A 17134-nucleotide genomic window follows, 5' to 3' on the forward strand; every position below is an offset into this window, starting at 1 on the left:
CTGGTTTTGTTTTCGTTTTCTTCAATGCACAATGGCCCTTTGGAAACCTGGTTATAAGGGAAAATGATGCTTCTTGTATCGGAATAATTACAAACTAGACATGCAAAGTGCTCATCTGCTGGGTGGGTGTTTGGATTACTTCAGCCCTGCTATTGTTTGAGAGGAAACAAGTGGTTTGCTTTCTTTGTTCCTTGACTTCATAAACTTTCTCCTCTACATTCTCCTGTTTAGGGGAGAGGGAAAGCAAAGAGCATCTTACAACCCCCCCCCCCCGACTTATCACGGCTACTTATTATTATTATTATTATTTATTTTCTTTTTTCCTCTCTCTCCCTCCACGAATTCCATTTCTTAAATTGGCAGCGCGGGTCCAAGCCTGTAGTCCCAAATCGGATATCTCTGCAGCTGATAACAAGCAAAAGAGAAGCCAGGCAACAGCCATATTAAAGAAGAAAACAATCAACTCTGAGGTAGATATTTTACTTTGTCCGGGCTAATCACAGTTGGAGATGATTATGCTTTTGATCTGTTAACCATGTTTTACTACGGTAGTAGAGAAGTAGGGGGAGGGGAAAGGGGTGGGGAAACAAGATTGGATTTGTTGTTTTCTTTTGCCCTAGGAAAGGTAAAGAAAGACTCTAGTTGTCCACAGTGGGAGCGAAAAAGTTGGGGGGATCGCCACGGTCTTTGAATTAACGATGTTTCTACATCACAACCGACCCGCGCTTTGGCGCAGCCGGAGAATCTGTAAGACCGACTCAGAGACTTTTCTTCCTTATTTACTGCTTACCTCGCTCATCTTCCCCCACCACAAGGGACCAGGAAACAGGAGTCAGGCATACTTAAGAGCGTGGGTTTGCTACCCACATTTCAAGGGCTTGTTGTGTCAACTTGCTACAACTTTGGAGAAGTTGGAATCCGGCAGCGCCTTCCACCCTTGAGTAAAATACCGGCTGCAGCCACTAAGTTAGCTCAACCCGTTGGTGTGCACTTTCGCCTTTTCCAAGAAAGTATTCCTTTCTCGTGGTGTTGCTAATATCAGTTCTGGGCTCAGCTGGAAATATCCTCATACTTTCTGTATTTTTATTTCATATGGATTGCTTTATTTTAGGCGTGTATTGGTTTTTATTTATTTCTTTTCTTAAAATCCTCATTTTAGGGTAAAGGACAATTATTATGCCAGTTCCCAATTCTAAGCGAGGCATTTCCCCCCCTAATTAATGCAGAGACTCTAAAAGAATTTCCCCCGGCCTGGCCAGCCATTGTAATGCATATACGGATTATTCACGTGGTAATGAGCACATTCGCCAGTTCTTGCTCACACATACGAATAAAAGAAACTTTGAATAAAGATCCAAATGATCTTGCTGGGGGGTGGGGAGGATATTCTCGGAATTTGAGCCAATCAACTATATGGTGTGTATATATTTGAAAAATTAGAGATATATTAGAAATATGTATTGCATTCAGAGTAATTGCACTGCACCAGGCTCTCTTAAAAAAAAAAATAAATAAAGTAAATAAATAAATAAAAGAACCCACAGGATCAGATTAAAAAAAGCAACAACTTTTTGGCCAAATGCTCAGGTTCAAATATTTTGCAAGAGGGAAGAGAGCAATTTCAGGAAGTTGAACTAGTTTTGAGTGATTGTCACTTTCTGCCTAAAACAAGAGAACTCCCTTTTTCCCTCCTATTCCTCCATATCCCCTAACTGAAAGCCAAATTATTTTGTTCTTAAATACATTCTTTTTATAAACTGCATTTGAGGAAAGTGGTATATATTTCATCATTTATTTGATTGGATTAAATGATTCCCCAAGATGTGTAGTTTCATGACTAGATTAATAGTGAACATACAGTATTTTAATTATAATGTGATTTCCAAGAAGGGGATAAACCCATAAACTTTCCCAGAGATGGTTATCTCTCAGTGCTGAAGTTAGTTGTTGAATGTTCAGTTTCTTCCTTGGGATATTATTCTATTCACTAAAACCATTCAATTTCCAGTCAAAGGGGGTGAATTTAATGTTTTGTTAAACTTATACATGGAATGGAAATGTGTAGAGGGATGAGATTATAGTTTGTTCCCTCTGCAATTTTTTTTCTCTCCCCGTGCTCCCCGCCCCCACTTTAAATAAAGAGCGTTAAAATATTTTGCTGAGCTGTAGTAGATTAGCAAGGTTTCTTGCCAATGCTGGGAAGCTGGTATTACAGACGGTCCCAGGGGAAAATGGCTCACATTAACCACTAAATGAATATTTGACAAGGGCTCATTCGGAGGTATTATTACTATAAACGTGTCCCTACTGGACTTTTCCAGGGTCAAAGAGCAACGCTTCAATTAATTATTTAGTCTGCTAGTAGATTTGGTTGTAATAGCTGTACTTATTTCTAGAACCGACACATTCTTAGAGTAGGAAATCTCAGGAGAATCTTCTCCATCAGCCATGCCTTGGATTGAAATACACACAGAGCCCTGGCATTCTGAAGCTGACTTTTTCATAAAACCTTTTCCTGGGCTGAGAGTTGGGGGGGATTATAGTTTCTTTTTCTATTTCATTTGCTGGTTTTGATTTAAAAGAAAGAAACAAGAACATAGTAAGTTATCTTAGATTCTACATCACGTCTGGCAAGGTCTTTTAGGGCCTTGCAGTTTAGGGAGAGAGGGGAGGGAAATTATTTATAACCTTTGCCTTTTCTAAGTGGAGATGTCACAGGATTTCAGAGACTCAGGCAGGTTCTGAATTTAGAAAGGGCACACACTGCTGTTTGCCAATAAAATTCGGGTTTTAAAATGGAAGTCTCCATAGGCTGAGTACGCGGAGTTCTAGTACACTCAGTAAATTGGGGTAAGAGATAGTCCCTCCTTCCCTCCCCACCTATTGGCTTGAATACCTCCAGGTGTAGTGGGGTGAGGGGGGACCTGGTGAGTGTTCCATTTCTGCTCTGTCATAAGTTCCTCCGTGGCCCTGGGTAAAATGGTAAGGGAATGATTTTAAGAGTAAGATTCCTTGACAATAATATAAGGTGAATGAATAAGAGATAAGCTGCAAGGGGTGGGGGAACGGGATGCAGTAATTACAAACCCAATTCATTCAGCTTTTCAGAACTTTTGTTGTGGGAGCTCCATTGACGGGTTTTGAGTCGCCAGTTTTCTCACATTAAAAAGAACTGATCAGCGCCTCAGGGGGACAAGAAATACCGCTTAACTGCATAGTGATTGGGTCTTCATTTAGAACCCTTACAAGAAGAAAATTAAACAGTGCCTTTGTGTGCACAGGTTTACTTTTCAACTGCTAACAGTTTATAGCTAACTGCTTTGGGATTGAAGTTTGACTGTGGTTTGGTCGTCTGCTAGTTGGCACTGCTTATTTATTTATTTATTGTAATGAAAGAGTTTTTTATATCCTCTTCCCTTTATTTCTGGTTCTTGGAGAATTTTGTAAAACAGGTCCTCATATTTTGATTCATGGAAGGAGTTTCCTTTGCCATGAGCTTTAGCAGAGACTTGAATTAACACTTCTCCAACACTTTCCACACACACACACACCCCCCATTATTGCCTTAAAATAATTTGCATCTCACTCCGTTTTTTACGCTGCCTTTTCCTGCTTTCAGAGTAAAGACTGCCTTGGACAGCCACAAGTGAGATTGAGGATGAGGGTTGATTTATTTCTTTCCTTTGCTTTTTTTTTTGACTGAAGTTGGAAGATGGTTGGTGTATTTCTTTAGGGACCTCGTCTATGAGGTAGATCCCATAAAGCCAGAAGAAGGGGGAGAAACACTTGAACTTTACTGTGAAAGTGTGCATAAAATTCAAAGGGACACAGCCTCTGGAGTTTTAGAGTAAGCAGCTGTGGAAGGAGCTTTCCAAAGACAGAGAAATTGCCCAAACCAGAGAATTAGTTTGGTGTCTTTCATAGTTATTTTCTATTAAAAACTTCCTGGGAAAACCTGCCTCTGATATCACCCAGGGAGACTTGTAACCACTCTTCCTTCTCATAATGCTGTCCAATTTTACAATTCTTGTTTTCAGTGGTTCTGTTTTGCTTCTGTAGCTTTTAGGAAATAATGGACTTGACTTTCTTTTTTTAACCTATGAGACATCTCTGGGAGAATGGATTACTAAGACAAGGCCAAGATTTCCCATGGCAGAGAACTCTTTCTGCATGCAGGTCTAGATGGATTTTATTTTATATTTTGGTGTAATAGTGATATTTCTGTTTCCTTGAGTGGTGTATTCAGTTTCTCTTCAAAAGCAAATAGAACGTCCTCTCATTTCAGGACGCAAAGATATTTGCTGCTTCTGGGCTTTTGGACTTGAGATGCTTGCTCTACTTTGCAAAGAAGTGTCAGGTGATTTAGAACCTTCAAGGAGTCGTTCATTTCATTACCCTCGTCTATCTGCACTCACAGAGAGAAGTGTGCGCTGTTAGTAAAGATTTCGGCGCTTTGAACTATCTTCTGCCTTCCTCTCTGGGCTTCGGTGCGGGGCGCGGCGCAGGGCCGGGAGCGCTCGGGCCTCCCACCCGCCTGCCCTGGGGAGCCCGCCGCAGCCCGCGCCGGAGCGGCTGCGCGGGCAGATGGAAGCTGAGGCGGGCCAGCGCCGACCGGGGACCTGACGTCACCGTGGCCCTAGCCGAGGCTCCCATGGGGCTCCCTGGGAAGGTGCTGCGTAGGGCTCAAGTTTTCTCCGACCGGACCCTGCCAAAACGTCCCGATTCCCTCTCTTAGCTCTGGACGGTCGCGCGTCGCCCAAGTCTGGAATGTTTCCGGAGGTGTTGTGGGCCCTCTCGCTTACTCCGGAGTTCTCTACCTCCCTCACCTCAGCGCTAGCAGGCTCCATGTTGACCCCGTGACCCCAAGGATGGTTCTAGGCCCCAAACCTCCCAAATCAGAGATTGTGTTACTTGAGTCCTGCCTTCCTCTCCCCTCTCCCCCTCAGTCCTTTACTTTTAAAAGGTTGTGTGCCCCTGATTGGTGCCAAAGCTCACCATTAGTAATCAAGCTCTTAGTACTTGCCGATGCCAGAGGCTACGAATTGAAATTGACGTGGCTGTGGGTAACCACAGGAGTGGTTTGGGCTCCCCGGAGGCCCGGAGTATTGGGCCCCTCCAGGATCAGAGTAGATAGGGATGGAGGATACATCCATGTCCTATTTGTAAAATAGGGATAATACATCTTTACCCAGGAGAAAAGGAGTACAAGGCCACTGACGCAAAATGGGATTAACTGATGGCTGCTACTTTTCTTACAGTCCAACGGAGTTAGGTGGTAGGGAAGGCAAGAGGTTCCCATTTTAGACTCTAGAGATCAATCCAGAAATGAGGCCCTCCTCTCTGGCCTTAGCAGGTGAAATTCGCCTTCTTCAGAGGACCCTGCTTCCTTTGCCAGTTCTCTTTCTGGCTTCGGGTTGGCCTAGGAAGTTATCCTGCAAACTTGCCATCCCTGGGCATCTTCTTGAAGGGAGGGATGCCGGCATTCTGGGCAGGAGCCGCCCCCACCCGCAGAAGGCAGAAAAATAATTACTGTATTAAAAGAAGCGGTGAATTCTTCCCAAGGGTTCTTATCGCTGGCGGCCAGGCCAGAAGCGGGACTGCGCCCCCACCCCCACCTCGTGACGTCAGGGTCTGCAGGGCCTCAGGGATGAAATGATTCGTTTGAGTGTTCCAGAAAGGGCAATCCGTACACTTGCAGGGTGAGGCCAGTGGAGCCGGTCTCCATCCCCACCAGCCAGCCCCAGCTTTTGAGACTGACGCTCTTGCCCCCCAGAGTATAAGCAAACACGAATAGCCAGTCTTAGGCACGTAAACAGTCACACAGGCAACACCACCCACCACACCACCGAAGCTCACAGGCAAACCCTTCTGTGTGTGTGTGTGTGTGTGTGTGTGTGTGTGTGTGTGTGTGTGTGATTTGATTTGCTAGCTAGAGTTTGCTGTGAGCTCTGAATGAGTTGGGTTTTTGTTGCTGTTTTGTTTTATGCTTGTTTTATTTTGAGACACTGGACAAATCACACCAAAGCCTTTACAAAGTACACTGCAGCTTTATTTTATTTGGCCTTACATGAGTTTCAGCAGTGGATTAAAAATTGGACTTCCAAAAGTTTTCTGGTTCTGATACCATGTCAGGTCAGGACAGCTGCTTCTGGCTCGCTATGGCCATGCCACCTCCATTTTCTCTGTCCCCCCACCGCTCCTCCTAACTATTTGTATCGCTGTTTATAACCATTTTAGAATTGAGAAAATATTGCTGAGAGAAGAATGATTTAAACTGTAGACAAGAAGAAAGACATTTGATCCCTGACTCTGTAAAATGGATAGAATTATTTGTTGGTGGAAAGCACCTGAGCATTTCCAGAAGAAGGTACACTTCCCAAGTTTTCTTTACAAATCAACTTAATTCATTGAATGTCCTTCCAAAGGGAAGGGTCCTAGAAACTAGACCTTGTTTTGATATTGGTCCAGGATCTCACAAACTACTGATTTGCTGAGAATTAGCCGATACTTCACATGCAGTCAATTCAGTATCAACTCACATCCAGGTCGATTTGACTATCACACTTAACAGTTCAAATCTCAGTTATTGCATAACATTACGGTTTGATCAGTCTGAAATAACTAAGTGGCAAACCTGTCTTCTCCTGCTCAAAGTCTGCTTCCCTTTCTTTGTTTCCCCCTTCTTCCCACCTCCAGGGAAAGTATCTTACAATCAAGTTTTCCTTGTGAGAGTTTGTTTACCCCAACTTCTGTGAAACTAGATGAACACTCCTCAGCTTTCTAAACACTCGCTCATCAGCTTTGTGAAATGGTGCAAAAACATCTTGGAATCTAAGATGGCAAAATAAACCTGAGCATATGGGGGGAAGACTTCGTTGTTAGGAAATAGATTTAAATGTTTAGCTCACACTTCAGCCTTGATGCCTCCCTTACTACCCTCTCTCGCTTCTCTCACTGCCTGCCCCTGGCTCTTGGGTACCTCACCTCTATTAGCAAGCTGGTTCACCGGCATAAATTATGAATGCATTTCAAGCCGGCCCTTTTGATAAGATAAATCAGGGCTTTTCTCTTTTGCATGTTTCTGCTTTCATTCCTATTGAAACTTCCTGCGCTGTGCTGCAGGGTCTTTCTACAAACTTACTATCCCCACATAAACTATGGAGGTATGTTTTTAATAGGAAAAATCAGGTAACCTTTTTTTCCACGAAGCTTTACAAGTTGAGGATACAAAATATTTCATGGTTAGTTGTGTGAGCTTCCAAATTAGCTGCATATAAAGTATTTTAAGATTTTTTTTTTTTTTTTTTTTTTTTTTTGGCTGTCACTGGCTGGCAATACTCATTTTGTGTGTGTGTGTTGGTTTGAAAAGCAGGAAGAAATGTAATGAATTGAGTGCTGTCAGAGATGTCTTCTGTTTGAACAATCTGCGATGGGCTGAATGGCAGGGACTCCCTCATCCAGTGCAGGTGCAGTAGAGCTGGGGAAGGGGGGAGGGGGGCTCCCTCTGTTCAGTCAAAAAGCACCATTCTCCACAATAGACCACACACTGACAGCCAGCGTGACATCAACTCACACTTTCATACTTTTCCCCCCATCCATAGTTCTGAGTTCACAAAGTGGCCATACAGTAGCCTTGGTTAGGTTCCTTTAATGAACATTTTGTGGCTCCTATGACCAACATTGAAATCTGCTTAGCCTGGGAGGAACAAATAGATTTTTAATCATGAGTTCCAAATCAAAATGTAAAGCTATAGATATTTCAGGTTAGCTGGTCTCCCCACTCTCTCCCAATGCTAATGCCTACAACAGCCCCCAGATGATCTGAAAACTCGGAGTTAAAAGTTCTTCTAAGACTGACTTAGGTTCTGAGACACTGTTTTCTGATGTCCCAAGAGAGACTAACCAGGAAAAGAGAGAAGGCACGGATTTCATGTATTTATTTAAATTTAAAAGGACCTCTAGTATTTTATTATGCTGCGTGAGAGGGTTAATCCTGCAAATGAACGGACATTAATCTTGTGGAGTGGAGTCTGTCCTCTTTGAATTGGTTTTACTGGGGAGAGGGGTGGGAGATAGAGCAGGGAGTTAGGAAAGGCAGCAACTGTTTCAAAACTCTGGACAAAGATGCGACCACCCTTTGGCTGTCCCACCGCTGCAAGGGCTGGACCTTCCGAAGATTTCATTTCACATTTGTTTAAACTCAGGCCTTGGTGCCTCGAGTTTTAAGGGGAATTGTCCAAGGAGGGAACGCTACTTGGGAAACTATTCCAGTCAATCCGTTCTTCCCGCCACCCCCGCCCGGTTCCTACTCCTCTCCGCCCCCACCCGCTTCGCCAACTCACTGTCTGGTATCCGAACATTTAGCAGAAGGAGGGAGGGGCGAGGAAAGAGCTGTGCGGCCAGAACGGATCCCCCGGCGCCGCCGCCGCGCGGGGCGAGAACCCAGCCGCCCGGCCACTGCCCGATTTCCCTCTGTGCCGGGACTGAAGCATCGCGCCGAGGAAAATTGATCCCTGTTGCTTATTTAAAAACAAAACAAAACAACAACAACATGTAGCCGTACATATTTTTCATCGCGGCAACAACAGCAAAAAAATCAACTTCCTAGCTCTCGGAGCAAAATCTTTTTTATCATTCGCCTAAACGCTGTTCAGTAGGTGGGGGTGGGAGCAGGCAGACCTCCCAGGGCGGCGGTCACAGCATTTCCCGCACTCCTACCTCGCGCGTGGAGGCAAAGAGTCCGGGGTCCGGCGGGGCGGGGCGCAGGGCAAGGGGATTTGGTGTGCAGGGCGAATGAAGGCCAAGTTCTTTAGAACCTCCACTAACACAGCAAGAGATGGGTCTTACCATCTCTGTAGAGTCCCTCGCTTGTGACCGCAAGGAGCTGTCGGGTGGCCTGCATTAAGTATGCCTACGGCGCCAACTAAAGTCTGGGCCTAGAAGAAGAGGCATCTCCCTCCCCTCGACCCCACTGCCCGCCGCTACTTGATAGCTGCCGCGTCTTCTGGCAGGTTACACACCCACAATTAATCTTTCTTATTAAAGCCTCCATTCTGTACCCAAGGGGCGACTCAAACCTATTTAGATTTCCTTGGTTGGCTGCACAAATTTAAGTGGGCAAAGAGTTATAAACCTAATAACAGAGGGCGAGAGAGAGTGATTTGAGTAGAGAAGACGCAAGATTGACTAGGGGTGTAAGGACGCTGCGGGCCTTGCCCGCCCCAGACACCTGCCTCGGGGTGCACGCCAGGCTCTGGGAAAGGCAGCGAACCCCAGCGCACCCACCGCATGCAACGTCGGCACACACACCTCCATCCCTACCCTTTTCGCTCACAGGTACACTTGCAATGAGTTTGCCTCTTCCGGATTTCTTATAAACCCCTCCCAGCAAGGCAGCATTCTCGCAACATCCCAAACCAGGGAACTTCCGGAGAACCGGGGAAGGTTTGCACTGTTTGGGATTAATTGAGAATAATTAACACTGGAGACCGTTAATCACCACTTTGCTGCTCTCTCCCTCCTTTCGGGTCTGCGGCGACTGCCTCTCGCTCCGGCTGTCGGCGCGGGTGGGTTCGCTGGTGAAAGTGAAGACGTCGCGGTAGCTGTCACCCAGTTCGGCTGTACTTTTTTAAACGCTCGCATATTGTTTGATTACTAATTCGAGTTAATATGATCTTTATGGCAACATAACAGTGGATAATTGGCCTTTTTTTCTGAACAACAATGTAAATCACAATCGCTTTATTATTTAATAACGTCAAACGCTTCGTTGGATTGGCCCCGACCGAGAAGACCTTTTCTTTCTAGACAGTGTTGTGGAGGAAGAACAATGAAGATCTAATTGTGGAGATTTCATAAGTTGGCTCCCGTAAATGAACAGCTTAGATATGGAAGTTCCAGCAGATGTGGGCACTATTCGCCGTAGAAACTCTACCCCCACCCCCCGTACACACAGCCCAAACACTCTATTGGAGGTTTTTTTGTGGTGATGGTGGTCCTCAGATCCTAGCAACCACCTAAATCTTCCAGTAGCAATTAGAGCTTTTTATCGGGCTTGCTCTTCAGCCCTTTATATTGCCGATTTAGCATTAAGGCATTGAGTCCACTCACCAAATTAGCGCAACTCCCAAAGAGCCACAACTACTAAGGCTCCCTTTCGGTCACTTTGGTTGTTGGACATCTAGAGTACCTGCCCGAGGCTTTCTTTAAAGTCTTATTTTGTTCTTATTTGATTTTTAAAACGGATTCACCAATGCAGTGTCTTGGAATATATTTGTTTCAGGCAGAGTTTTGCAAGGGACACGAGCCATTATTTTGCAAATGCCTGGAAGAGCGGACGAAACCTACAGACCCCTCAAATGCGGACGGCAACGCTCGGAAGGAATGGGTCCCCGCTGCTCCAATGAAAGATTAATCACATTTGCCCCCAAAGCCTCCATTCTAACGGTCTCTATCACAGCTTTTGCCGTCGCTGGAGGACCGCTGTCTCTGGGGTCTTAAGACTTCGGAGTCTTTTGCAACTGGAGAGCCCCCATCACTTGGAATTCGGGTCAAAGAGAGAAACTCCGAGTCTACAGCAGGTTTTGTTTTTGCGTTTGTCCGCCTCTCCATTTTATTCAACTTCCACTGCCTGTCGGGAGGCAGAACAATTCGCTCCCCCCCCACCCGTCCCCGCCTCGCTTCTAAGATAAACAGGAGGTGCGAAATGCTTCGCCTGCACACGCGCCCTCGGGGCCCCTCTCCCCTCACCACCACCCCCACCCTCTCCACCCCCGCCCCGCGCGCACCGTGCAGCTGTCCTCGGCCCAGACCTGGATGGAGACATCCCCCTTTTCTCTTCCCACCCTCATTTTAAAACCATCACATGGGACGGTTCTAGAGTCATGGCCACATTTTCGGCTACCTTCCAATTTCTTTCCGGCTCACTCTCCCCCTTTCTGAGAACCTAAAAAGTGACAAGGGGAAGAAGAGTCGAGGAATTGAGAAAAGGCAGTGGATTTTCAAAACTTATCCTCACCCCACCCCCGCCCCGTTAAAAGTGTATTTTACCACAAGGAGTGCATTAGGAAACTTTCCCTAACAGGAGTTGGGCGCACTGTTATTCTTCTCCAGGGGCCCGCTGGCCTCCCCGCCCCCGCTGGACAATGCGCGCTTTGAGGCTCGGTGGCCTGCAGGCAGCGGGAGACAAGGGGACTGGGCGGCCTTCCTCCAAGGAGCCCGCAGCTGGGGGAGCGCTGGGGAGGGAGCAGGGCCGGGGGAGGCGGGCCACGCAGGAAGAAAAACCATAAAAGTACAATTTTTCTTCCTCCAGCCTTCCACAGAGACAAGCTTTGAGGACTTGGAGGCAGGGTCGCTGGGAGGGGGGATATGAGAGGTTTTGTTTCTTTCTTAGGTCCCCCCCCCCCATCTAAACATTTTATTTGGACACAAAATTATACATCCTAGGTTTTCTAACCCGATCGTTCTCATTCTTGGGCACCTGGTCTTTGCTTAGTAATAGCTCAACCCGGGTCTTTAACGCTCAAATCGACCCCGGCGCTCACCCCTGCCTACAAGCAGTCTAAACATCGCCCTACCCGCCCCTGCACTCAGGGTGCCGCGCCCTGGGAAAAGCTCCCTGCAAGGCACTCTGGGACACTTCTTTCTAGTTCGGGCTTTTTCACCCAAAGGGAACACCACCATCCTCCCCTCCGGGCACCTTCTAGGAGAGGACCTCTGAGATCAGCAGAGGCCCTCAGAGGGTTACCATATTGATGGAAGTGTTCGTCTGAGGTTTTAAAACGTGTACCAAACGGGGCGTCAGGGCCACGTGCTGTGCCTTCGAAACGCCGCGCGGGGCCCTGGCTTTCAGAGGCGCAGAAGCCGGGGCTAGCGTGGAGGGGAGGCTGAAGCTGCTGGCGGGCGTTAGGGGCCAGCGCTGCGCCGCAGGTCGGGCCGCAGCGCTCAGAAAAGCGAATTATCTGGAGCGTGTTTGATCTGGGACTGCGTAGTCAGCTTCTGCTTTATTTGTTTGTTTGTAATCTCATATTTAGCAAGCTGGGACGGTGGCAGCAAGGGAGAAAGGAAGAGATGGAGGAGGGGGCTACGCGGTAACCACACCCCTTCCTAATGAGTTAATTTCCATATTTGCGCCTCCCGCATCTAGCGCCCTCTTTTTCCGGACGCTACCGTGCTGTTGCGTCTTGCGCAGCGCAGACGCCGCTAGTCTGGATTGAAATGAAAAAGCTCGCGGTGGGAGCAGAAAATTGGTCTATTGATACATTCACTCCGAGTGTTGATCTTGGCATCACCGGCAGCCGGTTATTCCCCCTCCCCGCCCCAAACGGGGCGCACACGGATTGCCGAGGGCTTGTAGACACCCAGGCAGGCAGCAGACAGAAATCGACATTCCTCCCGTTTCCCCGCCTCCAGCTGTCCGACCCCTACGTCCGTTTCTTTTTACCCAACTCCAGATTTTTTTTTTTCTCTGTCTCTCAAAGTTAGGGCAGTGAGGGCCGGTTGGCATTGAAAGGGGGCATATAATCACAAATGAATGAATCAAAAGTGAAAGTTTCAAACTAGTCCCCGGTCCTGGTCGAGAAAAATGGGATCCCGCACTCGATCCTGTGCTGGCCCCAGTGTGTGTATTTAAGGGAAAGCAGAGAGACTGAGGCTGCGAGGTTGTGACTGTGGGCTGAGTGGGCTCAAAGTTGTGTCAAGGACAGTGAAGAAGTTTTGGAAGAGCCCTCAGTAGAAAACTCGAGGCGGGTTTCAGCTGCTTCCAACCTGGATTCCTATACATTCTTGCGGTGATTCTGCTCAGGAAATTGGAGAAACAGACTTTTACAATTGCTCACCTCCCCCCACCCGACCACACCACCCTCCTGACTTTGCCGGGCTCACTAGGGTGTGGGCTCGGGCTTGAGCTCCAAAATAGCTTGCTTGTCAATTGCGAGCTGTAGCAATATCAAAGTGAACTGTCCCAAGTAACTCTTGTCTAGAAGCTGGGAAGAAGCTTAAGCAGCTCGCTTTAATGATGATTTGTAGCTCGGCGAGGGGCACGGACAGCAAACACCCCGCAGGTGTGTGCCGTAACACCACCATCCGGACTTGAATGTAGATTACTCTGGTGATCGTTTGATCGGCCCTTTGAAACCCTTTACAATTGCCTGTGACGAACGGCCAGTCTCAGTTTTTCTCTGAATAATGCCTTGAGGGTAAGTCCTCCGGGCTTTTAAAGAGCTCTAGTATTTTTTTTTTTTTTTTTTAAGAAGAAAAAGAAAAACGTTCGATTTTAGTTTAGACATCGTCAACTTTTAGTCGCTAACAGGCATCACTCAAACCATTCAATACTTAATGACCGTTACTTCTGCTGTCTTCCCAGGAGCCATATACATAATATATACATATGAGATATATACACACGCACATATACATGAAGTTAATAAAAAGGAGAATGAATGTATTAACTTTGTTGTCTTTAGTTCAGACTACCCTGTCTGTTTATAAATGTTTGTGTGGGTGTTTATTATAAACATGCATTATTATTATTAAGGCCATTGTTAATATTGTCTTAATGCTTTCTCTGTTCTCTGTGAATTGTATCTGTTCGGACAAGTGGGAGTTTAACCTAAACATTAAGACTTTCCAAAGTACAACTCCAGAGTTTAACCCAGGGCAACACCTTTGCAAAAACCCCCATCACCAAAATGAAAAAAGGTGGTGCTGTTCAACCTTTAATATTTACTTAGAATGCTTACATAAGGGGAGGAAAAGGAACTTTTGTCTGAAACGTGCAACCAGCGGCACTTTGATTTCATAAAATAAATGTCAACAATTGCAAGAGCTTATCAAACTAGGGTAGGGGTGGAAGGTCGGAGTGCAGTTGAATTAAAGACCCATTCCTGCCACTTCAGACTACAAAGGGTTACACATAAATAAGTGCCACATTTGCCTATTGCAAAAGTTTTCTCGGTGTTTTCTAAGTCACAACAGGGGAGGGGGAAAGCTGTCGTTTATTATCCAGCTCTGGGCAGGAGCAGACCCCAGTACCAAGAGGCTCTCAGCTTTGGCCCGCAGAAGAGGGGTAGCCTTTCAACAGCAGCCCCCTTTGTTCTCCCGATCTCTTTCCCAATTTCAAGCTTCACTTGCACATCCCAAGTTTGTGTGTTAATGACGCTATTACCATCTGGCTCGCCCTACTTTCCAAAAGATATAAATCTCCTAGCTCCATTGCCCGCATTATCATTTAAGTGCCACCATAGCCAGAAGAAAAAGATGCTTTCAAGACTCCAGATTCTCTTGCACTGACTACCCCTGGCATGACTATTCCACTATATTTATAGACTATACATTGGGTGTGGGAGAGCTCCTTGAGAGACCTGATTTCCCAAGAGCTGTCCCTCCAAGCCAAGGAAGACCTGCTTCTGGGTGAAAGGAAGGCTTCAAGATGAATTTCCCCTTAAAATATTTTTGTTTTGTTTGCATCAGGCAGATAGTATGTTCCAATGCACTTTTACGCGGTTGTGCCTTCCTTTCTCCCTCTCAGGTTGGTAAAAGTTACGGTGCATTTCCCAGACATTCAAGATGTGCCACTCTTCAAACCCTATTTTGAGTGGGAGGATAGATTGGTCTCTCTATAGGATGGGGGCAGGGGTGGAAGGAGATAAAAAGAGCCCCATGTGGCAACTTTTGGGAACTGGGCCAACTGCATCCTTCTCTTAAACCCTTACTTTTACAATGCCTGCAAAGATGTGTAGATGTTGTGGGATTACACACTCCTACCTGTAGATCGAGATCCACCCTTCTTTCCTGGATAATCGGCGATTTGTGTGTTTTGAGCACAAAAGCTAAGAAACTACAACAAAAAGAGTTAGGCTGGCTTGTGCACAGCTTCACAATGACTTCATTTATCTGGCCAGGTCCAAGTGAATAGAGCACAGCAGAGTCTGCCTCTAAACGCGTGGGCTCTTGGTTCGGGCCCCTAGCAGATCTGAACAGCTAATTTCCCTGCGAGGGCTCCTGTTTGTGGCCCTAGACTGCCATGTCCGGGTGCATCTCTTTCCTTGTGAGGCTTTCTCTCTTCTTCCCAGTGCTGTCTTCACAAAGGCGAGTTTCAGTAAGATGAGCCAACCCTACAGGTTGGAAGAAGAATCGGAAAGGTAAACTTCCCAGGTTCCTAAGAAAAGCTCTTAAAATCAGCAGGATTTCAGATTTTAAAAATAATCCTATTGGACAGAGAAAGCATCTTTAATGAAATACATTCTTTTTGAGGGATGAAAGAAAATCACTTGTTATATATTCCTAATACTTTGACCTGAGCACAGAGATGCCTAAAACAGTGATTAATTTATGTCACACTGGTGGAGCTGTTTGCATGCAAAAGCTGCTTTTTCTCCCCCCTTTCCGTTCACTTTCCTGCTTTTCCCCCCAAACTCAAAAAAGATCTTGTTTAGGAATTTGTATCCCTACTTTTTCCTTTTGAGAATATTATCGAGTTGATACGAACAAATTGCAGAGGATATACCATTTAAGTAAGATGCACTTTTAATCACTGATCATTAAAATGGTTATGTTAAATATACTCAATTACATGCATGACTTAACTCTAACAGTACTTTCTATTCTCCCAGCTGCTCACGTATTCCTTAACGATAGTCTGTGGTAGAAACTTGATTATGCTGAATTCATACATTTCGATGGATTTCATCAGCCTAATTAATGCCTCAGTGTGGTCCTGGGGTCTTGAATGAACCCTTTACTATGTTTGAGGTTAGAGGCAGTGTTGGAATGCAGAAGGTTTTTCTTTCTTAGTTACTCAGAGGTACTTTGGGATTCCACTAAGCAAGGTAGGCAGCAGTTGTTCAACAGAAAGACTATGCAAAACAAGGAAAGCCATCCGTATGGTAGAGGGGAAAAATGAGGCTAATTCCTCATTCTTACTTCCATGTAAATATTTTTGGGTTCAGTAGACAATCTCCAAATATTGAGGAAAGAGGAAATTACCACCTCTCTGTTGTACCTTAAAACGACCCTAGAAAGGGAACGTTGAAAATAGATTTACAACTGGTGGCTAAGTAAACTTCCTTTAACTCATCAAGGCTGTCCCTGCTCCCTCCCTTCTTGCTGCTCCCAGAACTTTGAGGCTGCTTTTTCTCCTCCATTTCAACTTTCATCTTTCCCAAGGAAACACTCAAGGCCAGGATTCCTGAGAAACTCCAGTCACCCCCCATGTGGGTGACTGCCAGTCTTTTCAGGTGTAAATTAACATTTGAATACATCTCAACCCTGTTGACCCTTACCGCCACCACACTGCCATCCGGGCCTCAGCAGAGCGGCCGCTAATCTGCAGCTCCACTACAGGCCGGGCAGACTGAGGTCGAATTTCCCAAAGCCCACCCCCAACCAAAGGACCAAAAAGTGCTTGTATTGCCCACAAGTGAAATCCTGATATTTGTCCATATCCAATGAGACACCTGTGGAAGAATATCATTTAAGACATACTTTTCTCGGTCAAAGAGGAAGAAAAAAAAAGAGAGAGAGAGAGAGAGGCCTCTTGGTTCTTTAAGAAATGTCCCAAGTTGGGCAGGTGGAACTTGAAACTTTTACCCCACTCTGAGTTCCCAAAGACACACTGTTCACCCAGCAGAACTTTCTTCTTCAAGCGGTGAGGGGGGGTGGAGGGGCTGGTGGGGTGGGGGGGGTGGAGGGGCTGGGGAGGGGGGGGTTGTCCACCGACCCGGACTGTAGTCGCAGCAAGGCAACATCTACCTCAACATCTATCTGATGGAGCAGGAAGGATTTCAGATCTATAACCAAATTACCATCTTGGAACTTTGTGCTTGTTATGCTAATGTAATGACTTCTGTAGTATGAGTATATTTGCAGGGTTGGAAATAGCTTTTTAGAACGCTTTGTGTAATGACAGACAAAATGTGCCAGCGACGGTGGCACAATACTCCTGGCAGACACCCTGGGCCATTTTAACAGATAAATGGAGACCCAGATATGTTTGTGAAATGAAGCTGAGAGGGAGCTTGGTGAACTGGGTAAGAAAGCAGGTGCTGGCGCAAGGCTGCTGCTATGGTAAAGATGCTCTTGAAACCCCCAGCTTTGCTCTCAGACCTAGTTGAGTAGCAACAACATAGTGCATTGC

General features: G+C 46.1%; 1 protein-coding gene across 4 annotated transcripts in view; it reads left to right on the plus strand.

The window, feature by feature from the left end:
* FXR1 (FMR1 autosomal homolog 1) overlaps nt 1-17134 on the plus strand; it is an 816075-nt gene that overhangs the window by 786079 nt on the left and 12862 nt on the right. For all 4 annotated transcript variants that reach the window (XM_086674796.1, XM_086674797.1, XM_086674798.1 and 1 more), the window contains one exon: nt 364-470. The gene's annotated coding sequence lies outside the window, so the exon portion shown is untranslated. The remainder of the gene's footprint in view (nt 1-363; nt 471-17134) is intronic.

This window comes from Puma concolor, chromosome C2, assembly GCF_028749965.1.
Source record: "Puma concolor isolate L17-30 chromosome C2, mPumCon1.1.hap2, whole genome shotgun sequence".
NCBI lineage: Eukaryota > Metazoa > Chordata > Mammalia > Carnivora > Felidae > Puma > Puma concolor.